The following is a 25,614-nucleotide window of genomic DNA, read 5'->3' as shown; positions in this document are numbered from 1 at the left end:
AATGTAACCACATCAGTCTTGCAGTGGCATGTAGGGCAGAATACCAAAGAAAGCTCACAGCAGAGTCTGAGGCAGCTGAAAGTTAATCACGTACAAAGCTCTTAAAAATTTAGGATCTGGCTCATTTAAAAACACACATTCTTTATAGACATTTTGAAATTTTATGATGAGAGTCTTGTTATCCAACCATTAAATTTTTGAGCCAAAAATTTCAAAAAGACAGAGAGAGGAAGAGAGTCAGAGTAGCATAAGGTGATAACCAAGTTGGAGAGACCAGCCTGACCTGCAGAAGCTCTGAAAAGCACCCTTCCTTCTGCCTCTTTCCTGAACACTGCCCTTTGTGCTTGGTCACTTCAGTCGTGTCCAACTCTTTGAGACCCTATGGATTGTAGCTCACCAGGCTCCTCTGTCCATGGGATTCTCCAGGCAAAAATACTAGAGTGGGTTGCCAATTTTGCCCTTTACCATGTTTAAAAGGTCCACCTTCCCAATGGGGTTGATTTGCTCCATCAACCCACTGTGAAAAGAGCTTCACAGTGGGTAGCCAACTTTGACTTCACTGTAGCCAACGAATTGGCTCGCATCTAAGTAGAGCCTCCCCCAGCAAAAGAGCAGAGGACTGACTGCATCACGTCCTGCTGGTGCCTGTTTTAACAGAAGGATATGGGAAAAGAAATTCTTGGAGGAAATCTTCCAATCTTGGATCTCCAACTTTGAATCAAATATCTCCGTTGCAATGTGGATGGACCTAAAGATTGTGATGCTAATTGAAGTAAGGGAGACAGAGAAGGAGAAATATCATAAGACATCCCTTATGTGTGGAATCTAAAAAGAAATGAGACAAATGAACTTATTTACAAAGCAGAAACAGACTTAAGGAAAGAACTTATGGTTACCAGGGGGAATGTTAGGGGAAGGGATAGTTAAGGAGTTTGGGACTGACATGTACACATTGCTAGATTTAAAATAGATAACCAACAAGGAACTGGGGGCTTTTCTGGTGGTTCAGACAGTAAAGAATCTGCCTGCAGTGCAGGAGACCTGGGTTTGATCCCTAAGTCAGGAAGACGGCCTGGAGAAGGGAATGGCAACCCACTCTGGTATTTTTGCCTGGTGAATTCATGGACAGAGAAGCTTGGCAAGCTACAGTCCATGGGGTAGCAAAGAATCAGACACGACTAAGTGACTAACACTTTCACTTTCAACAAGGATATAGCACAGGGAACTCTGCTCAATGTTATGTGGCAGCCTGGATGGGAGGGGAGTTTTCGGGGAGAATGGATACATGTATATGTATGGTTGAGTCCCTCTGCTGCCCACCTGAAACTATCCCAACATTCTTAATCAGCTATACCCCAATATAAAGTTAAAAGTTTTAAAACAACAACAACAAACATTTCAGCTGCAAGAGCTGAGTGCTGAAGGGGTTATTATAGGTAGAAGAATTCAGCAATCAGGTTAAAAATCTGGATTTCTGAGATCCTGTATCCCGCCCCAGTCTACAAAGCAATTCCCATCTATCATTGTCCAACTATTATTAATGTCTCTTGGATGTTAAAGCAGGTTTACAGAGGATTAAGGAGCCTAAAGTTACTATTATGCAATTTTAAAGTTTCTACAAGAGTTCAATGAATCTTCAAAGGGATATTTGAGTTGAGGAGGCAGAACAAGGGAAGCTAACATTAAATTAAAAAATGCTTAAGTGCTTAGCAACGAGATAAGCATCTGAGTGATCTTCTTGAAGAAAGTCCTCAGGTCTAACTAACTTTGGAGGTCATGGCTTTGAAGCAAAAATCTGACAAAGCCAGTGACCATTTGACTTGGCAACTTTTCTAGAAGCTTTTCCATTTTGCCCTTAAGGAAAAGGCCTCATAACATCTTACTTCTTTTAATAAGGAAATTTCACATGGAACCTGTTTTAAATGGGGTGAGCAAAGTAATCCTGGTTTACTGGGGAACTATGAAGTTTGAAAATGTACCTTTCTTCAAGTTGTGAGAACATTTTAGAATTTTAACCATTTTTTAGGATTCCTCCTTGGAACTTGGCTAGATTTTGCAGAGCTCTGCTGAATTTTATATTTATCCTCTCTTACCTCTAATCCTTTTAATTGCAATATGTACAGTCTCAGCCTCAAATAGTAATTATTCTTCTCCCCCATCTTTACCCTCATAAAAAATTCTGCAATATCCTTGCCCTTTACAATTGGCAGCAGCAACCTTTCCTAATAAAAATCAATCCATCAATAACTTCCTTGATTGGAAGTTGTCCTTGTTTCTACATGGTTATCAGAAATTACCTATGCTGAAGTTTTTAGGGAATGGGCACCCAACTAAAACAGAGTGGATGTTCACATTGATGAATCTGAATAACTATTATCTCCTGATTTTCTAAGAGTGAACATATGAAAATCCTTCCAAAAAAAGGATTCTTCCAAAAAAGAAGCAAAGGAAACATGTATAAGCATGTTCTTAGTTAGAAAGGCAGCTCCTATGAGGGAATGGAAACCTATTCTCTTCTCTCTACTCCTCCAGGCCTTCTTGCTAACAAAAGACAACTTTGTTGGCAGGAGGATGGAGCACCCACACTTCGGTAATGGAGCCCACAGAGATGATGAGCCATCACTCCTCAGGGGGATCCCAGAACAGCAGCTCCATCCTTCCTGAGCAGGCTGAGCAGAGGTTTGAGTTATGCATGAAGCTTAGCAACATCTCATATTGAAAATATCGTTCCTTAATTTAAAAAAAAGGAAAATATTGTTCACACTCATAAATATGTACATTAGCTACACAGAATAAATATCCTGAATATCCTTACCTTGAGTATACCTTGAATATACGTATATTTTCGCAGATCAAATACTGGATAATGCTCAGCATTTTTAATATTACAAATCTCATTAATTGCACTTTTGTATTTTGCTACTAATTCATATAACTAGAGTATTATACTTAGATCAGAACTGAAACCACATCAAAGTTAGAAACTTTGGCATCCTGGCATGGATGCCAAGGCTAAAAATTTCACAAGAGGTTAGAAACTGAATAACTTTCACTTGCAAAGGTTTTGAAATTTACAGCTTAAATAATTGACTTTATCCTGCCTATTTTTAGAACCAGAATACACAGCACAATGCCTGTGCACAACATACCCAGGTCAAAGGATGTCCAGCTCTGTGCCCTAACTATTCTTTCTTACTGGGAAAAACCAGCCAGTATTTGGTCTGAAACAAATTAATCAACATATATGAAAACACCAGTCTACCAAATCATTAGCTAGTAAATGAATAGATTATTAAATTTGAATTAAAATACATATACAGGTAACACAAAATAAACTTAACAGCATTGTCCTGACTTAGAGAAGGTTACCATCTAAAACAGAAAATTTTGAACTTGACAGACTCATGAAGAATAAATTCTGCATTTAATTTATTTCAAATTAAGCCATAAAAGTGCTGGCATCAAGGTTTGAGGGCCCCCACACTATTTACCCTCAGATGACTTGGCCAATCTGTTGGCCATGGCACAAGCAAGGTTATTCAGGCCACAGTTCTCAAAATAATGTCATCCACTTCAGGGCAGGCCCTGCTGGACAAAGCTGAATTTCAAACCTGGCTCAGGAGACTGATGAACATCAATACATTCTAGTCAGTCGTATCTTACATTCCTAATCAGGCTTTTCAAAGGAATTCCCAAGGTAGCTGTGATTCACAGAATGGACAGAGAAAATGTAATTATGCTACTTTAAAACAAAATCAAAACGTCAAAGTATATATCTTGGCAGAAAAAAATATCTTTATGTAATTCCTTTGAAGCCTTTGGTGAGCAAAAGAAAATTTCTCAGTCGTGTAGATAAATGGACTAATATTCCTAACTGACAAATAACAAGTAGGTTACATGTGCTATAACCATCCTGTTTCTTACCAAGAGCAAAGCATTTTCAGAAATAACTGTATTTTAAAATAGCATCCAAATTGGCTTTTCCTTTGCTTAATGCTATATTTTTTCTAAATATTTGGTGGAAAGGCAGAGAGAGAGAGACTGAGAGACAGCACAGGAGCAAGCAGGTATAAATGATAATGCTTTTCTCTGTAGTCCCACTACCATTACTAAATGTAATTGAATGTATTAGCAGGTCTCTGTAGGGATGTGATATGCTAACACACTCTAATTTTCATTAGTTTCTCAAAACTGTCAGGTGAGGAATTTAAAATATGTACATGATAGAAATTAATAATGGCTGGTACTGAACAAAAGTATTAAACTGGTTTAAATGAATAAAAAAAAGCCGAAATTGCCTATGAAAAGGAAGATGGTTAAATCACACACAGGATTGCACTCAGATGACAGTCCCCTATCCATTTTCCTGAAACAGCTGCTGTGCCAACGAGTAAGAACGAACACATAAGTCCTCATGTCCCCATCATGGTGAACAGCCTTGGATCCCACAGTGGGGTGCTTAAAGCTAAAACTGTTGATGAGATGGAGGGTTCCTTTTTCTTTTTCTAAAATGAAAAGCCATACAAGTGTCAGCTAAGACTTTTCAGTTAAACTGCACATTTTCAAGAGAACACTGTTGATTAAAAAAAAAAAAAAAGCCAGCTTCGCTGAGATGTTCATATCTGGACATATCTGGGGAGGTATCAAAAATGGTAAAATAGCTTTCAAGTCCATCTTTTACATTCAATAGGCACATGAGGGTTTAAGTCCATCTAAATGCAGTATTTCATTCCAACCTTGAAATAACCCAAAGCACAATAGGTAGGTAATATTTTCTCCATTTTTCAGAGAGGAAGAGCTGTGGTTCAGAGAACTAAAGACATACTTGCCCATGAAGACACACGTTCACCAGGGATCTGGAGCTGAAATGAGTTCACTCCTTCAATGCAAGGTTGACGGAGACCCTTAGGTGCTAAGCTGAAGATGGGGGGCACTCTTCATCCAACCTAGACTTCCCCTGTTGTGGTGGAATCCCCTGTCTCCTAATACAATGAGGGCTTAGCAGATGAAGTCGTGCTGCCTGGAGTATCTCGGCAGGTCCCAGAGCATGGAGGCTGGCCAGTGTGTGGGCTTGTCTGTCCCAGATTTCAGCCTACTCCTGGCTGCTGCCACTTCTCTCTCTGCTGTTCTCACGTAGCTGGGGGATCACTTCCTGGGATGAGTGATTCTCACACACATTCTTCTATTCATCCAAGTCAACATCTTTTCTAAAAGAAAATTTCCCTAAATTTTTTTTTCCATCTGAATTAAAGATAGATTTAAAATTTGTCTGTTGAGCATGTCAGAACATTAGGCAGCAGCAGGGGATGCATGTGACTCGGGAGCTGTTCATCAAAGGTTTAGATCATACTGTGAATAATAGTATTTAACATCTGATAATGGTCTGCCACATGACTGACCTTTTATGAAGATTACTTGGTGCAGAGAGGCTGGACCTTCACACAGGTTTATCTGACCCCAGCATCTAAATGCTTAGCCACTGGGCAACATCATGCCAGGCACTGGCCACAGGAAAAAAAAATTGGTAAGAAGTGAGAGATGTAGGAATCCAATGACAGGTATCTTCTTTTTATGATCCAGGCCAAGAGACATAAAAAGAACAGAATGAGATTTCATATTTCATCCCTACAGTTTCATGCAGGTACCTCGATCATATGCTGATACAAATGAACACTTGGGAGATATCTCAATTTCTCAACTTTTACTGATGGCTTTCTAATTTCTAGATTTTTGGTGAGCGTGTCATCTCTGTTTACTAAAAACATGACAGTCAAACCTCACGAATGTGTACTTTTCTTGGTGTTCAGCAGAGTTTAATTCTCTTAGTTCTTACATACATTACTTTGCATTCTCAGAGTCCCCCAGCCTTTCTGGATTCTTTCAATCAGTCATAATATCCTCTCCTGGGAACTTCTAGAGCATAGACTTAGCTACTTGCTAGGGCACTGACAGGCACTTTATCCTGTCTTCTAATAACGTTATGGACACATCATCTTTCCTGACTTTCCAAACACAAGATAATAAAGACTTTACTGGATGCATTTTTGTAAGCCCAACACCCGCTACAGTGACTGACACAAGGTAGACAAACAAATCAGCCTTGGTTAAATCAATTACTAACTGAATGAAACAAATAAATACTATTATAATACTCAGTACTGCCACAATAAGTCAGTGTAACTAACCATCTCACCCTGGTTGTGTGCAACCTCAAGCATTTAGTTTCACGCTCTTAGATTTGCATAGTTAAGCTGATCCAGTGGGTTTCAGGTTGAGGGTTAGCTGGGGGTGATGCCAGACAGGTCTGCTCAGGTCTGCTCCATACATATTCATTTTAGGCCCTAGTCTTGAAGGGTCAGAGGCTATCTGGGCATTCTCTTTTTGTGGTGGATGTATGGTGCATGAAAGTTCAAAGAGTGCAAGCACATTTAACGCCTCTGCTTAGGTCATGTCCCTTACAGTTCCATTGGCTGAAGCCAGTCACATGAGCCCCAATTAATGGAAGGAGAAGCACATGCCATCCACAGGGAGAGCAGGAGGGATGTGAATATTTACTGACAAGTACCCATAACTATGAAATTATTAGTTATTATACCATAACTATGAAATCATCACCAAGTCAAAAAGGGACTGAAGCAGAAATTAGACTAAAAGGTTAGGAGCTGCAACTAGAAATTACTTTAAAATAGGCATGGATATCAGAGTCCCTCAAATCTAGTTAAAAATCCAGCCTCACTTTTCTCATATGTATTAATAAAACTGAGGATATTAATAGGTCCTACCTCATAGAACTGTTAGGAAGACTAATAAAATGATCCATGTAAAATATTTTAGCCTAGCATCCTAAACACCAAGCAGTGGTCATTGTCAGTACATTTAAATACGCATTCAATAAACATGATACTGCAGCTGGTGGTGATGGTGGTAACAGGGGTGACATGAGGGCGATGTCAACGATGGCAGCAGAGATGACAGTGACAAGTCACAAAAAATTTCAATTATTCATGAATGTACTAATTCCAATTTCAACAACTACATGATATTTACAAAACTAAACAAACAAAGCAAAGCAACATTTTGGCAGTTGTCTCTGCCCGTAAGCTGTGATGAACATTCTAAAATTTGGGCTCAACTCAAACTGCTCCTATGTGTCTACATGTATCTCTAATTGGCTACTCCCACTCTTTGAGTCCTATTTCCAAATCCCTCTGTGTTCATCTAAGGAGTTTTGCCCCTCTTCTTTATATTATTATTATTTTTTAATTTCTTACTCATTCAATCTACTATGTCAAATCATTTCTCTCATGGTCCCTTTTATATCTTTCCTTCATAACCTTCACTTTGTCAAAACTAAAAGAACAAACTCATTTCTTCCACATCTACTTCTACAGCATCAATTCAACATTACTGAATTTGCACTGTGTTCACGACCAAGATAATCACGATGGTGTGATCACTCACCTAGAGCCAGACTTCCTGGAATGTGAGTCAACTGGGCCTTAGAAAGCATCACTACGAACAAAGCTAGTGGAGATGATGGAATTCCAGTTGAGCTATTTCAAATCCTGGAAGATGATGCTGTGAAAGCGCTGCACTCAATATGCCAGCAAATTTGGAAAACTCAGCAGTAGCCACAGGACTGGAAAAGGTCAGTTTTCATTCCAATCCCAAAGAAAGGCAATTCCAAAGAATGCTCAAACTACCGCACAATTGCACTCATCTCACACGCTAGTAAAGTAATGCTCAAAATTCTCCAAGCCAGGCTTCAGCAATATGTGAACCGTGAACTTCCTGATGTTCAAGCTGGTTTTAGAAAAGGCAGAGGAACCAGAGATCAAATTGCCAACATCTGCTGGATCATGGAAAAAGCAAGAGAGTTCCAGAAAAACATCTATTTCTGCTTTATTGACTATTCCAAAGCCTTTGACTGTGTGGATCACAATAAACTGTGGAACATTCTTCAAGAGATGGGAATACCAGACCACCTGACCTGCCTCTTGAGAAACCTATATGCAGGTCAGGAAGCAACAGTTAGAACTGGACATGGGAAAACAGACTGGTTCCAAATAGGAAAAGGAGTATGTCAAGTCTGTATATTGTCACCCTGCTTATTTAACTTATATGCAGAGTACATCATGAGAAATGCTGGGCTGGAAGAAGCACAAGCTGGAATCAAGATTGCCAGAAGAAATATCAATAACCTCAGATATGTAGGTGACACCACCCTTATGGCAGAAACTGAACAGGAACTACAAAGCCTCTTGATGAAAGTGAAAGAGGAGAGTGAAAAAGTTGGCTTAAAGCTCAACATTCAGAAAACGAAGATCATGGCATCTGGTCCCATCACTTCATGGCAAATAGATGGGGAAAAAGTGGAAACAGTGTCAGACTTTATTTTGAGGGGCTCCAAAATCACTGTAGATGGTGATCGCAGCCATGAAATTAAAAGATCCTTACTCCTTGGAAGGAAAGTTATGACCAACCTAGATAGCATATTCAAAAGCAGAGACATTACTTTGCCAACAAAGGTCTGTCTAGTCAAGGCTATGGTTTTTCCAGTGGTCATGTATGGATGTGAGAGTTGGACTGTGAAGAAAGCTGAGCACTGAAGAATTGATGCTTTTGAACTGTGGTGTTGGAGAAGACTCTTGAGAGTCCCTTGGACCACAAGGAGATCCAACTAGTCCATTCTAAAGTAGATCAGTCCTGGGTGTTCATTGGAAGGACTGACGCTAAAGCTGAAACTCCAATACTTTGGCCACCTCATGAGAAGAGCTGACTCACTGGAAAAGACTCTGATGCTGGAAGAGATTGGAGGCAGGAGGAGAAGTGGACGACAGAGGATGAGATTTCTGGATGGCATCACCAACTCGATGGACATGAGTTTGAGTGAACTCCAGGAGTTGCTGATGGACAGGGAGGCCTGGCACACTGCAATTCATGGGGTCGCAAAGATTCGGACAGGACTGAGCCACTGAACTGAACTGAACTGAACTGGCAGGTGTTCTATTGTATGCTGGAGAACACATAAGCCTCATAGGAGAAGAATCTGTCCTCTTAAAATACTTGTAATCTAATAAACGAGCCAAATCTTCGATGTCTCAAGAAGATAAGAGAATGGGAAAGAGGTAATCTCTATGCAGTGGAATATCAGTTAGCCATTAAAAAGGAATGAAGCATTAACTCATGCTTCATTGTGGATGGACCTTGTAAACATTATGTTGAATAAAGATGCCCATTATAAAAGACCATCTATTAGACCACCTAAAAGAACAGATAAATGACTCCATTTATATTAAATTTCTAAAACAGAAAAATCTCTAGAGAGAAAAAGCAGATTAGCAGCTGCTGAGGGTTGGTGGTAGATGGGAGCTGAGGATAAATAAGGCATGACTACCAACACATACAGGATTAACTTTTGAGGTGATAAAAATATTCTAAAATTGGCTGAGCTGTGGTTACAGAATTCTGTGAATATACAAAAAACCACTGGATTGTATACTTTAAATGAGTGAATGGTATGTGGATTGTATAGTATGTGGATGACATCTCAATGATACTATTTTTAAATAAAGGGGGAAAAATACAGTTTGCACCAATAATTTTAAAATTCTCAAAATGAAGCAAAGGGAAAAGAGGAATAGGAAGAAGGAGAAGCAGCAGTACCATAACTTTTTGGAATGCTGTCAAAAAATTATCTGGAATGTTCAAATTATATGCAAATTACCAGATCAAGTTAAATGCTTTGCATAAAAGCTGTTGTGCATTGGCCTCTAGAGAAAACTATTTCCATACCAGTATCAGAACTTCAGTTGGAAAAGTAGCAGTTGTCAGCTCATGGGGGTGTCCACAAAAGGCTAGACTAGTGAAAGCAGATGACGTCTCCCGTCACTCCCAACCCACTCAGCAACCAGCAAAGCTAATGCTGTCATTGGCCATTTCCCTCCGGTGACAGAAGGAATAAGAAATTGTGGCCTGAGGGTCAGGAAATCTCATAAAGAGAAGTCAGAGCAGGAGGTGCCAGCTGGAAATTTTCATATTCTCAAAGGAAGAAGAGTATAACTCTAATGAGAGTTTATCTGCAATAATTACTACAATTTTAAAATAAAGAACTAGGCACTTTGCCCCCAAAATGCTGTATTTGGTGCATTTTGGAAGAAACATCATTGAGCCTTAGGCATGGAGTAAGATGGTCTCTCTCTTTTATTTTTTTTTAATTTTATTTTATTTAACTTTACAATATTGTATTGGTTTTGCCATATATCAAAATGAATCTGCCACAGGTATACATGTGTTCCCCATCCTGAACCCTCCTCCCTCCTCCCTCCCCATACCATCCCTCTGGGTCGTCCCAGTGCACCAGCCCCAAGCATCCAGTATCGTACATTGAACCTGGACTGGCAACTCGTTTCATATATGATATTATACATATTTAAATGCCATTCTCCCAAATCATCCCACCCTCTCCCTCTCTCACAGAGTCCAAAAGACTGTTCTATACATCAGTGTCTCTTTTGCTGTCTCGTACACAGGGTTATTGTTACCATCTTTCTAAATTCCGTATATATGCGTTAGTATACTGTATTGGTGTTTTTCTTTCTGGCTTACTTCACTCTGTATAATAGGCTCCAGTTTCATCCACCTCATTAGAACTGATTCACTCCATTGTGTATATGTACCACAGCTTTCTTATCCATTCATCTGCTGATGGACATCTAGGTTGCTTCCATGTCCTGGCTATTATAAACAGTGCTGCGATGAACATTGGGGTACATGTGTCTCTTTCAATTCTGGTTTCCTCAGTATGTATGCCCAGCAGTGGTATTGATGGATCATAAGGCAGTTCTATTTCCAGTTTTTTAAGGAGTCTCCACACTGTTCTCCATAGTGGCTGTACTAGTTTGCATTCCCACCAACAGTGTAAGAGGGTTCCCTTTTCTCCATACCCTCTCCAGCATTTATTGCTTATAGACTTTTGGATCGCAGCCATTCTGACTGGTGTGAAATGTACCTCATAGTGGTTTTGATTTGCATTTCTCTGATAATGAGTGATGTTGAGCATATTTTCATGTGTTTGTTAGCCACCCGTATGTCTTCTTTGGAGAAATGTCTATTTAGTTATTTGGCCCATTTTTTGATTGGGTCATTTATTTTTCTGGAATTGAGCTGTAGGAGTTGCTTGTATATTTTTGAGATTAGTTGCTTCATTTGCTATTATTTTCTCCCATTCTGAAGGCTGTCTTTTCACCTTGCCTATAATTTCCTTTGTTGTGCAGAAGCTTTTAAGTTTAATTAGGTCCCATTTGTTTATTTTTGCTTTTATTTCCAATATTCTGGGAGGTGGGTCATAGAGGATCCTGCTGTGATGTATGTTGGAGAGTGTTTTGCCTATGTTCTCCTCTAGGAGTTTTATAGTTTCCGGTCTTACATTTAGATCTTTAATCCATTTTGAGTTTATTTTTGGGTATGGTGTTAGAAAGTGCTCTAGTTTCATTCTTTTACAAGTGGTTGACCAGTTTTCCCAGCACCACTTGTTAAAGAGATTGTCTTTAATCCATTGTATATTCTTGCCTCCTTTGTCAAAGATAAGGTGTCCATATGTGCGTGGATTTATCTCTGGGCTTTCTATTTTGTTCCATTGATCTATATTTCTCTTTGTGCCAATACCATACTGTCTGGATGACTGTGGCTTTGTAGTAGAGCCTGAAGTCGCGCAGGTTGATTCCTCCAGTTCCATTCTTCTTTCTCAAGATAGCTTTGGCTATTCGAGGTTTTTTTGTATTTCCATACAAATTGTGAAATTATTTGTTCTAGCTCTGTGAAGAATACTAAGATGGTCTCTTTTAAGAAAGTAACCAAAAACTAAAACTGATTTCTATCTGTTGTTTCATTCAACTGTCTGCTGCGTCGATGGGTTACACCTGAACACTGACTCACTGACCACGCTTTGTTCTTTTTGTTTTCTAGAACCTGTGGCATAGAAATGCTTAATATGTGTTGAAGGAAGGAAAGAGGTTAAGACAGTGGCGAGGGAAGAATGTAAAAAAGAGAAAGGAAGAATTTATATAAATTATAAGATTTTAATTAGAATAGCTTGTTAAAAATTTAAGTTATGAGGTATAAATAGTGGAACTGATCTAATGTCCTCCATAGCATGAACTTGGAAAGAGTATTATTTTTAAGGCTTATTATGTTTAAATGAGCATTAGCCATTGACACATGCTTTCAAATTTTATGAGTCAGGACTGGATTAGAAGTGAGGAGTCAAGAGCAGTCTATTGTCACAGGACCCATATCAAGCCTATAGTCTGAATCATCCCTGATCCTTTGATTTCTTCTTCTTTAGAATAGGGGAAAACTATGCCAATTTTGTCTTAAGAAAATCAAAGGATCAGGACTCACTGAAAACTCTTCAGTGGACGGGAGGAGGTCTTGGATCTTTCAGGGCAACCACTGCTGGTGACTAGGATGGCACCCAGGATACCCCCTCCATACGCCCTCTGGGTTGTGAGAAGAGGGGACACAAATGGGAGATTCCCAACGCACCCACACAAGAAGAATTCATATGGTCAGAAAGCCAGGAATAACAGTCCATGCAAAGTAAAAGTAAGTCTGACACAGAGCAAGCATTTAACAATCATTATGACCACACTGAACCCCACAATTCGGATCAGTTCTGACAATCAGTATGAGATCACTGTGCTGTCCATTTTTAGACATTATTCTTTTACTACTTTTGACTAGTAGTCATTTTAAAATGGACTGAAACCCCCAAACCTCTTCACACTTAAATTCACACTGCTAAATTACATCCTGTGTCTTGGAGGCATGTGACTGGTGTTAATAACCTAAATGTGGGGCTTTTCATCTATTCCACTGAATTTCATCCTACTGGACTGCCTGTCACTCTACACCTTGAGAGCTGTTTAGAGCCTGATTTTGCCATCCAGTATATTAATATTTTCCCTAGCATCATATTCAGGGATTTGATCTTCACAAATACCTTTATCCACCCAAGAAAATTAGAAAATGGGGAGCATGAGAAACAGATGATGAATCTGTGATGTTCCACTATAGGACGTATTCCAGAATATCCTCAAGATAGCAATGGGCACTGCTTGGATATGGTCATTCAACCAATTATAACCCCAACCAAAGATGTTATTCTGTAGGCCAGTGGTTTCCCATCTATCCTCTGTAGAGTATTAGCAGTTCCAGGGGCTGCAGGAGAGAAGGGAGCAAAGGGTGGGAACTCTCTCATCTCCCTAAGCCAACTCTTTTTCATTTACTTTCTTTCTTTCTTTCTTTTTTTTACATATTGTATTTCCTCATGATGCTTGTTTGGAAAAAAAAATCATTTGTGTTCAAATAAATCTTTGAAAACCACTGATTTAGACCAAATTTCTCTATTTTCTATGAGTGCATTATGAGGTCCTTTTGACAATTATCTTTTGAAATTCAGATAGCCTGTCTTGACCTCCCCTCATCAGCACTCCCTTAATTCTACCATCAAAGCAAATCATCTTCCCAAGTTCAGTTGGTTCCTGGTGATTGGCTTCTTTTTCTCTTTTAATTCCCCAAATATGTTTGTTTAAGGAACCCTCTTACTGGAATGAGCATTAAGTTTATTATTTTTAAAATTTAGGGCCACACTTGCCAAACCATAGACTTTTAGAAATTATTAATACTATTTTCCCCACAAATTCTTAAAAATGGTCAGCAATGGTGTAAAAATGCAATTTTCAAGTTATTTCAGTGTGTTAGATTGCAAATCATTCCTACCAAAGGGTGAAAGTCATTTAAAGGAGTCAGGAGCTCTTGTATAATCTCCTTGTATTTGGAGCCTCATTCCTCTACCTAAGACTTGTAATGAGATTAAAGAAACGTCATCAACATTTGGGAATCAAACAAGAAGCACATCTATCAGCACTATCAAATGGCCTACAATAATAATAATAATTTCATTCATGAGGAATTATACATCTTCATAGACTAAAATATTTACTAGGCTTTCCTTCAATATTCAGTAACTATTCTGAACAAATCCCAGGCACTGGGCTATGGAGGCTGACATTATCAACCTTTCTGCACATATTAAAAATGTAGAACAATAATCGAGTGACAAGGAATATCTGTACAAAAAAAAAAAGGAAATAAAACATCAGTGAAATGTGAACAGTGTCTTTAAAACTCGTAAAATTTCATTTTTGCCAATGAAAATGGCAAAATAGCTTACAAGAAATAGCTTGGTTTCTTTTGAGCCAAATTTCATGTAGGTATAAGACTGGCAATACTTTAGGCTGTCATCCAAATACAAAGAAATGTTCACCACAGATTTACTAGATAGCACTGCAAAATCTAGACTGGGCATCATAAAGAACACAGGAAAAAGGAAGGATAATTATGTAAAGCCAACATTTGAATGCATTGTGTGTGGCTGGCAGACTTCTCCTGACTCACATTAATATTCACATCGGGCACTGTTTAATGATGCCATTCAGAATGGGGATATGAGCAGGAAGAGGTATAGAGGCAATCAAAAAATAATTTATTGCAAGAGAAATATTCCTCCCTTTGAAGCATCATTTTAAAAAGAGGCACTTTTTTTTACCCCCTGTACCTAATTTTACTAATAGATTCTCTTCCCTGTCAAAACCCCAAGGGTACTTTATGAGAAATATAAATTGTATGATAAAAAAAAATCCTACACAAAATGTATATCACTCAGGTGACACGCCACATGGATCCTTTAAAAAAAAAAATCAAACTGTGTTAAACATAAGCAGAGGCCTTCAGTTAGCAATAAGGTGCTTTTGTAAATTTTTCCAGTTTACCCAGGTAACTTTCAAAACCTGAAAGAAATGCTTCCGTTGCTGTCATTATACTCCAAATCTGCCCAGTATCAAAAACCCAAATTAAAATTACATCAGGAATGAGAAACAGTCAGGCTATTTCCAACACTGAATTTAAAGGTTCAAGTTTCTCCTTCTTACGTATTTCCTGAGTAGTTCTAAAGCCATTTGTACTATTTGTGAAGTGCTGCAGTTCTATATTTAACTTAAAATGTTTTTCTTTTGTGGAAGACCTAGAGAAAGAAAGAGGAGGAAGAGAAAGAGAAACAGAAGAATTATAACAATAAAACAACAGCAACAACACACACATATTTGAGCAGTAATTACGTGCCAGACACTTTGCTAAATGTTTTATATGCATTAATTTTTTAAGCCCCAAAGGACCTTATAATGTAGGTACTATTATTTTTCCCATTTTAGAAATCTGGAAACTGAAAGGATAAGTAATTTTCCAAGGTTATGGAGTTTATTTAAAATGCATAAGTTAATACAAATTACAAAGGCTCAACCTGTATCTTGGGTTTCCCTTGTGGCTCAGCAGGTATACAATCTGTTTGCTATGAGGGAGACCTGGGTTCGATCCTTGAGTTTGGAAGATCCCCTGGAGAAGGGAAAGGCTACCCACTCCAGTATTCTGGCCTGGAGAATTACATGGACTGTACGGTCCATGGGGTCACTAAGAGTCAGACACGACTGAGCAACTTTCACTTCAGTTTTGCCAGGATGAGGTAGCTGAGTGGTGAAGGCGATGGACTACTGCAAATCCACTGTGCTCTGCACACGTGGGTTTGTATCCCATCCTTGTCAGCTTGCAGCTTCCACTTCTTGCCTTCAGCTTGGGCTTCCCAAGTGGTGCTGGTGGTTTTTAAGAAAAAAGAAAAAGAAAAAAAACCTTATCTTGCCAATGCAGGAGAATGGGTTCCATCAGGAAGATCCCCTGAAGGAGGGCATGGCAACCTACTCTATTATTCTCGCCTGGAGAATTAATTTCCCTCAGCAAAGGCAACTGCTTTTGGGCTTCCCCCATAGCTCAGTTGTTAAAACATCTGCCTGCAATGCAGGAGACACCAGTTCGATTCCTGGGTCAGGAAGATCCCCTGGAGAAGGGATAGGCTACCCACTCCAGTATTCTTGGGCTTTCCTGTTGGTTCAGACACTAAAGAACCTACCTGCTAACGCAGGAGACTTAAGAGACCCAAGTTGGATTCCTGCGTTGGGAAGATCCCCCAGAGGAGGGCATGGAAACCTACTCCAGTATTCTTGTCTGGAGAATCCCATGGACAGAGGAACCTTGAGGGCTCAGTCCATGGGGTCACAAAGAGTCAGACACAACTGAGTGACTAAGCACACAGCAGAGAGAGGAACCAAAGATGACCTTGCATGGGGCAGAGCTGGGACATGAACTCTGCAGTCTGGTTCTGAACCTGTGCTCTTAACCACTAGACCATCATGTCAACAGAGGAGTTGACATGGAGAATTGCCTGGAGAATTAATTTCCCTCAGCAAAGGCAACTACTTTTGGGCTTCCCCCATAGTTCAGTTGTTAAAGCATCTGCCTGCAATGCAAGAGACACTGGTTTGATCCCTGGGTTGGGAAGATCTCCTGGAGAAGGGAAAGGATACCCACTCCAATATACTGGCCTGGAGAATTCCATGGACCTTATCATCCATGGGGTCACAAAAAGTTGGACATGACTGAGTGACTTTCACTTCAAACCTGTATCAATATTAAGTAATAAGGAAGTTGGGTAATCATGGATAAAAACAGAGGCTAAGAAAAGTCCAATAATTCTTGATTAACCAGAAACCATCTCCTATGGGAAAAAAACTGGAAACAATTGAAATTTTTCAGTCTGGATAGTGCCCCTATCAGTAGGAAGATATTTGATAACAGATAAAACAATTTCAGTGCTTTAAATAAACATAGATTTAATTTCCTTACACATAGCAAGATATCTTGAGATAGGTGGTTGCTGCTCTTAGTTTTATAATGTTAAGGCCAATGACCCTGCAAACCTTGTGGCCATTTCCTCACTGTAACAAAAGAGCTGCTGCAACACAAGCCATCATATCACATTCAAAGATGTGAACAAGGTGTTGTCAAATGAATACACCAGAAAAGCAAAAGCTTTCCCCAAATGACTCCCAGTCCCCCAATCCAAAGATTTCCACTTAGAGCTCAGAAGACAGAACTAAGTTACACGTCTACTTTTAACAACAAAACAGGCTGAGAAATATGGACAGAATTATCATGACTGACTGGATGATTTGTGACAAATTGTCTGGAGCTGAGCACCCTGCTGCCTGGAATTAAAGTAGGGTTTTGTTAGTAAGGCTGAGACTGGATCTGGAGTTACATAGTTGGACATCTGCCTTTGGGGTCTTTATTCATATAAAGAAACTGAGAGTAAATATTTTAGACTTTGAGGGCCACATATGATTTTTGACATATATTCCTCTTTCTTTTGTTTTTGTTTTCACAACCCCTACACAACTTAGCAACTAAACAACAAACACAAAATTCTTAGTTCCTGAGCTATCTAAAAATCAGCTAGGAGTGGGACTGTACTTTGCCTGAGGTTTCAGATAAGGATCCAGATATAAAATACAGCATTGAAGAAATTCAATTAAGTTAAGACTGGTTAGAAGTATTAACATATCCCTACATCTAAACCTTTATTTTCTCAAAAGGAATAAGACTGTAAGTTAGGAAAACCAAATTCCTAGCCTAATAAATTTATTAATAAATTAACTAATAAATAACTGAGTGACTTAATAGCTAAATTGTTTCAGTAACTCACCTAATACCTTTAACTCTTTCAACCAGACTGTATTCTGTAGAGTAAGAGACTGAAAAAAGCCACAAGTCCCTGCCAGCTCCAACACTGAGTGATTCTAACTCTATGAAAGCACAAAAGATAAAACAGCAGCATTTATCATGATGACTAAAAGCCCAAACTGTGGGACCATCCATCCATATTAACCAGAAAATATTATCAGATTGGTTCTACAATCCTTAGGAGACCCTGAGCCCTTTACAGACATGGAATAGTCATACGGATATTCCCTGATATTCACACAGACTCTCCACATATGCCCCCTCCCCCATAAAATCCACACCAAAGGAATATTTGGTCTGAAATAATTTACCCATTTCTTTCAGTCTCCTAACTTGAATCTCATTCCAACTCTCCACTTCCCAACAACTCCCAGCACCACAATGTCCAACCAAGGGAGGGGTGTCCTAAACAGACAATTTTTAATTTTAAAAAAGTTTAATTTCAAAAGAAATCAAGAGCTTCTTGTATTCTCTCTATAATGTACCCCTGTTTTCTTTTTTTATTTTTTTATTTATTTTTTAATTGAAGAAAAATGGCTTTACAGAATTTTGTTGGTTTCTGCCCAACATCAACATGAATCAGCCATAGGCATACATATGTCCCCTCTCTCTTGAACCACCCTCCCCATCCCATCCCTCTAGGTTGTTACAGAGGCCCTGTTTGAGTTCCCTGAGTCATACTACAAATTCCCATTGGCTATCTATTTTACACATAATGTATCCCTTTAACATAAAACTGTTTCTAATGACTTCATATTAAGTAAAACCAACGCCCCAGGCAGATCAGCCCTGGTTCCCAAGGCCCCACCAAAGGACCCTGTTATTAGCATCTGGATCCTCAAGGGCCAGACGGAGGTATTCATGCACCAAGCTAGGATCCACTTTCAGGTTCCTTGTAAGACTACTTGGGGGTTTTTAGATTCTTCCCTCTCCTTTGATTTCAGTACTACAAAAATTCAGAAAATAAATTTAGCCAGGAAATAGACACAATAAAAAAAAAAAAAAAAAACGTATATGCCCTCTGTTAAATTTCAGTCTAATTGAAATTGGCAGCTACCATTTACCGATCCTTCATTTCTGTAATGTGCGCAATCTTACTTAAGTTTAATGGCCCTTTGAGATCATAAGTCTTCAGATACACAGGCATAATGCGGTCAGAGTTACGACGAGCAAATGCTTATTTTTCCACAATGTACACTGTTTTTAGGAAGAATTGTTACAAGGATCTGCTGAGTTATATTGTTTTTTTTTCGATGAAAATGTTCTCACAGGAAAACAAATCATGGAAACAGCAAAGATAATATCACATTACTCCATCTACCCTATCCCTTCCTGTATTATCTTCAGTGGGGAAGGAGCCAGTCACCGCTTACAATGCTAATGTACTATTCCTACAGTTCAAAAGCATAGCATATATCCTAAAATATGGGCATACCATTTTTATGTCCAAGTCCTCCGGAATCAGAACAACGATTTTAACATTAAAATGGTTTGCCATAGGCGGCAAAGCTTTGCCATTAAGAATCCTATTGTGTGTGAGGGGTTACTGAAAACTAATAACCAAGTAAGCAGTGAGCATATAAGAACAGTACACCTATTCTGGGAGTATGGGCAGCTCACAAGGACCCCTCCTGCTTGCCCCCGGCCCCCTCTCCCCCATATCCACACACATACAGCAGCCCTCCTTGTAAACCATAGTCTTACCGTCCTGGGCAGTGAATTGCACCAAGCCAGACCGTCTGCCCAAGAATGCAAGATTGCAGTCAAGTAACTACATTCCTTTGGGTTGGTCTCTGGAGAAGAGAGACAGGAAAAGGTTCCCGGTGCCTTTGACAAGGAAGGATTCAGTTCAGTCGCTCAGTTGCTTCTGACTCTTTGCCACCCCATGGACTGCAGCATGCCAGGCTTCCCTGTCCATCAGCAACTCCCAGAGCTTACTCAAACTCACGTCCATTGAGTTGGTGATGAGATCCAACCATCTCATCCTTTGTTGTCCCCTTCTCCTCCTGCCCCCAATCCCTCCCAGCATCAGGGTCTTTTCAAATGAGTCAGTTCGTCGTATCAGGTGGCTAAAATATTGGAGTTTCAGCTTCAGCATCAGTCCCACCAATGAACACTCAGGGCTGATTTCCTTTAGGATGGACTGGTTGGATCTCCTTGCAGTCCAAGGGACTCTCAAGAGTCTTCTCCAACACCACAGTTCAAAAGCATCAATTCTTCAGCACTCAGCCTTCTTTATGGTCCAACTCTCACATCCATATGACTACTGCAAAAACCATAGCTTTGACCTTTGTTATCAAAGTAATGTCTGTGCTTTTTAATATGTTGTTTAGGTTGGTCATAGCTTTTCTTCCAAGGAGCAAGCGTCTTTTAATTTCATGGCTACAATCACCATCTGCAGTGACTTTGCTGCCAAGTCGCTTCAGTTGTGTCTGACTCTGTGCGACCCCATGGACTGCAGCCTACCAGGCTTCTCTGTCCATGGGATTCTCCAGGCAAGAACACTGGAGTGGGTTGGCAGTGACTTTGGAGCCCCACAAAATAAAGTCTGTCACTGTTTCTATTATTTCCCGACCTATTTGCCATGAAATGATGGGACCAGATGCCATGATCTTAGTTTTCTGAATGTTGAGTTTTAAGCCAGCTTTTTCACTCTCCTCTTTCACTTTCATCAAGAGGCTCTTTAGTTCTTCTTTGCCTTCTGCCATAAGGGTGGTGTCATCTGTGTATCTGAGGTTATTGATAGTTCTCCCGGCAATCTTAATTCCGGCTTGTACTTCATCCAGGCCAGCATCCTGCAGGATGTACTCTGCATGTAAGTTAAATAAGCAGGGTGACAGCAGACAGCTTTGTTGTACTCCTATCCCAATTTGGAACCAGTCTATTGTTCCATGTCTGTCCATTTCTAACTGTTGCTTCTTGACCTGTATACAGATTTATCAGGAGGCAGGTCAGGTGGTCTGGTATTCCCATCTCCAAGAATTTCCCATAATTTGTTGTGATCCACACAGTCCAAGGCTTTGGCATAGTCAATAAAGTAGAAGTAGATATTTTTCTGGAACTCTGGTTCTTTTGCGGTGATCCAACTGACATTGGCAATTCAACCCTATTTTATTCCTTACATATAAAACTTCAAAACCTCCCCCAAGGACTTCTCCAGCCCATCTTCCTTTCTACCCCAAGAAATACCTAAGTACCTAAGAAGCTTCGCTCTGATTATCACTCTCCACAGGCATAAACTTCACCGACAACCCAGACTTCAAAGTAAAAGTCAAGCTCAGGACCCTGGTGTGTAAAAAGGCCCTGCCTGATGGTGCACTGATCCATGTTTTTAGCCTCATTGGCTATTGCTACGCACACAAAAACCCAGCCATATCCACAAACATAAAAACACAGAAGAGTCTCTACTGCCTCCCTCCAACCTTGCCTCCCTTGGAACTCTCCCTCAGAGTCACAATCCCGATGTCCAAATCTAAGCCCTCTAAAAAAATAAAAATAAAAATTCCCTACCCTTTTCCCATCAGGATACACGCAGGAAAATATAACTCTGTACAGTCCACAGAGGAAAACTGGTCTGACTACCTCCGGGCGCTCCAGTGGGCTGAGCTCAAGAGATGAGCTCACCTGTATCCTATTTCCAGCAACCAGGGAAAGAAGTGCATTCTGCTTTAGGAACATGGTTTCCTTCAAGAAGTTTCTCCGGGTCTTTCTGGAAGTGTTTTTTACCTTCTGTAATGTACACGCACTTGCGGCCTCGAACCCGCATTAGTTATTCCTGTATGTAATCTCCCCCATGGTGAACACCCACCAGGCTCTGCCCACGACGCCTGCTCAGGTTACAGGAATGAACGTGCAAAGCAAACACTGTGCTCTGTGGTCTTGGTTCTGAGAGCAGAGCTGAGGAGGAAGTGGGCAAAGTCTGTGGCTGAGGGGTCCGCCAGGAGGAAGGCTAAGGCTGGAATCTGTGAGGAGAAGAAGAGCAGGGAGTCCTGAGAAGAAAAGGGGCAGGTTACCCCCGCAGGCTGAGCTCCAAGTTGAAGGGGAGCAGACAGCAGGCTGGATAGAGGCAGGGCAGAGGAAGGGATGAGACCCACAGGGTGGCCTGGGACCAAGGAAGAGCACGGCGCCTTGGCTCTTTCCCGCAAGGAGTACATGTGGCTTAAAGGAGGAAACACCAACACTCAATTGATTTGATGAAATAACATTATACTTCCTACAGAATCCACAACTGAAATGGTGATCACATATCACCTGTCCATTAACCAGAAAAGAACTTCAGTGGAAGCTTCGCTAGTCTACTAGGACTCCACCAGACCTCTCCAGGGGGCATAAGCCTGCAGGGGCTCCTGGAACCCTAATGCCGGGGTGCCAGTCTTTTGGGTAATCACCACAAGGGGGCAGCTTAGCTGAGACGCGAGTGGCCTCTCTAGACTGAGGATAGCAGTGACTATGGTCCAAACACGCCTGCAGCCAACTGCACTTAAACAGATGTCTCTAGTCACTGATACTGAGAACAGTTCCCCTGTCTGCTCTGTTCCTCAAGAATTTGTAAAGGAGGCTATGCTCCCTCATTCTTAGAAAACACAATGGAGCACAACTGGTCCGATTTCCTCTCCAATTCATTTATTTAGAGACAAAAACCAGGCATCTCGTCTTGTATTAATTTGTGACTTTAGGAGTAACAAGGAGTATCTTTTCTTGAAAGTATCCTCAAGAGTAGCATACCCGCCATGCTTGTAGAGAAAATGCTTACAGAGAACTCAGGAAAGTTTCTCTCCAGATCAGGGGTTATGCTTCTTTTCTGTCAGGTTATAGGAACTAAAGGATCCAGAGCATTTTCCTTTATACTTCGGCTTCTACAAAGTTCAGCGATAAATGCAATGTTCAATTAAGTATTTAATTCATTTCAAGTACATGATGACTTTCTATTATTTTTTATTTTAATTTTCTAATCTCATATATTTCTCTTAAATAAGAATGGGGAAGATGTTATTTTTGAATGGTTTGAAAGCATAGCTCCCATTTAACTATGTTTCTGCAAAGAATTCCAGTTTTCTACTTAGAGACACAATCTCCTTAAAAGATGAAGTAACTTAAGAAACATTGTCGAGCCAGGGGAATGTACCAAAGGAATACAATACTTGAAAGAGACGAATCCTATAGGCAGACTTATGTTGCTCAAATGGCTTAAACTGAAAAATGAGACACTCAGAAGAACAAGCTTGGACATCCAGGTACCCTGAGGGACAGGTCCCAAATTGACAAAGTACGTCATTGGTTCTAAGCTTCCTCAGAAACCAAAGCTCTCCAGGCTTGCTAGAAAATGGGTTCCCCATTAAGGTCTAGGCATTAGAGGGTCTTCTCTGTCTCCTCACATATGGCTTTGGGAGTGGACAGTCCCCCCGAGTTGCTGACCTTAACTTGCTCTGTCTGTTCAGTTCCTGATAAAATGTAAAGCTCCCTTTATTTTGACTTCTGATAGTTTAACCACTGGCTTCAAAGTCCAGCTGCCTCGTGTATGCTCCAGGCTCCCTTTAGTCCAAGCTTTCTCCCAAGCCGCTGGAACTCCCCTTCCCCATCATTTGGTCCAAAATGCTTCCAGGTGTCCCTCCATGGAGCTCCTCGAGGACCAAGCCAGTTCTCCATCTTCAGGCCCATCAGTTTTCCTATTCTTGTTTTACCCACAACTAGGCTTTAATGTTCTCATACTTCAGGCTGTATCTTATTGACCTGTGTGTTCCTACCACCCAGTACAGTGCAAGCACTCAAAAAATGCTGCTTTTATTTATATTTAAAACACTTTTTAAAGTGCTTTAGATTTAAAGCACTCAACAAATGCTGATCAAATCATTTCACCTCTATGCCTCAGCTATATCAGTTTTCTCATTTATAAAACAGAGATTATAGGGCTATTGTGAGAAGTAAGTGAGCTAAAACATAAAAAATACAGTGTTCTAGCATATTCTAGGCATTCAATAAAAGTTAACCATTTTTATTAAGCACTCAATAAATAACAAAATTATTAGGCATTTGATAAATGTTTATTGAATAAATGACTGTGAATATAATGACATAGGAATATAATGAATATAATGTCATTATCTTCCCTAGGACCCATTTCAGTATTCTGGCCTGGAGAATTCCATGAACTGTATAGTCCATGGGGTCTCAAAGAGTCAGACACGACTGAGTGACTTTCACTTTCACTTTATAACGACAAAATCAATATTAAGAAGTACAAGACACACATACTCAGTAGACTTTTCCTTTTATACAATGTGTCAACAAATCTATGTGGCAATCATGGGAAGTGCATGCATGCATGCTAAGTCACTTCAGTCATGTCGGACTTTTTGCAATCCCTTGGACTATAACCTGCCAGGTTCCTCTGTCCATGGAATTCTCCAGGCAAGAATACTGGAGTGGAGAGCCATTCCCTTCTCCAAGGGATCTTCCTGACCTAGGAATCGAACCCGGGTCTCCTGCATTGCAGGCACATTCTTTACCATCTGAGCCATCAGGGAAGCCCCATGATGAGAAGTAGGTATTATTACTGTATGAGGCACAGGGCTGGAATGCCACCACAAGTATGCATTGTATGGAGGGCAGCAGCCAAATTCCCTTTCTCCAAGGCCTGTGCGCTTTCCTAGAATGCAAGCCAGTTTGACAAGTTTTACATGTGACAGTGGAGAAAGTGACCCCCATAAGCTAATGCAACCCAGCATTTGTTTCCAGCATCTGCCAGAGCAATTTCAATTAGCTTCCAGAATAGACACTACCATGTAGCTGATGCAGCAATTTCCATTGAAAGCACTATGGAGCAATTTCATTTCATAAAGCAGTCCCTGCAGCTTAGATTTGAGAGCATGCCGCATTTGCGAAGATGGAAATGACATAATTATGTTCTAAGCTGAGTTTATAAGTCACAAACCAATTCCAAAGGCCAATGAATCTGAAAAGTTGCTTTTCCCAGGTATCTTTTTCAGTCCTTTGGGGCCTCGTGGCATGGCAGCCAGTGCTGTGCACAGAGCCTACACAGGAGACGCTGCTTCAACTGAGGTTCCTGTGATTCTCACTTACTTTTCAAGACATACTATTAATTTTTCTTAATATGTTTTTGGGACACCATAGCCTATGCAAATCTCCTCTACAGGGAACAGCATCTTTACACCAGGTAAGAGTTGCTCGGAGAAAGACTGTCCACAGTATCCCTCAGATGATAAAGAGAGAAAGCCACATGACCCCAATTATTCAAATTCACAGATGAGAAATCCCATAGCTTCAACTTGCTAGGTCCCACTTGAACGTATTTATTAACACTGAAAACAAGGGAGAAAAACTATCTGAACCAAAGATCACTCACTCTCTTCTTACTAATATATATTCTGAAATTACCATATGGTCAGTGAATAGAACTATTAAAAGCTACTGTTGTAGTAGTAGAGTTAGTCATTCAGTCGTGTCTGACTCTTTGCAACCCTGTGGACTGTAGTCTGCCAGGCTCCTCTGTCCACGGGAGTCTCCAGGCAAGAATACTGGAGTGGGTAGCCGGTAGCTGTTCCCTTCTCCAGGGAATCTTCCTGACCTGGGGATCGAACCCAGGTCTCCTGGATTGCAGGCACATTCTTTACCATCTGAGCTACAGGGAAGCCCCCAAAGCTACCGTAAGTATAGCTAATAGAGGGATCACAGTGGCCATGGAATTTCTGGAAAAGCAAGAAAGGAAGGGTGGAGAGAAGCATTCACTGAGCACCTATCATATGCCAGACCCTGTGTTTATAGCTTGTCATGCATTCGCATCTCACGAGGCTACACATGGAGATAGGTATTAGGAGCTGGGATTCCATTTCTCAGTAAGTCACTTAAGCAACACGTGTCTACCCAGGGATTCATCTCTTCGAATATGAATCCCTGTTTTCCCAT

The sequence above is a fragment of the Bos javanicus genome, chromosome 9 (assembly GCF_032452875.1).
Source record: "Bos javanicus breed banteng chromosome 9, ARS-OSU_banteng_1.0, whole genome shotgun sequence".
Lineage (NCBI taxonomy): Eukaryota > Metazoa > Chordata > Mammalia > Artiodactyla > Bovidae > Bos > Bos javanicus.
Note: the sequence above shows the minus strand (reverse complement) of the source record.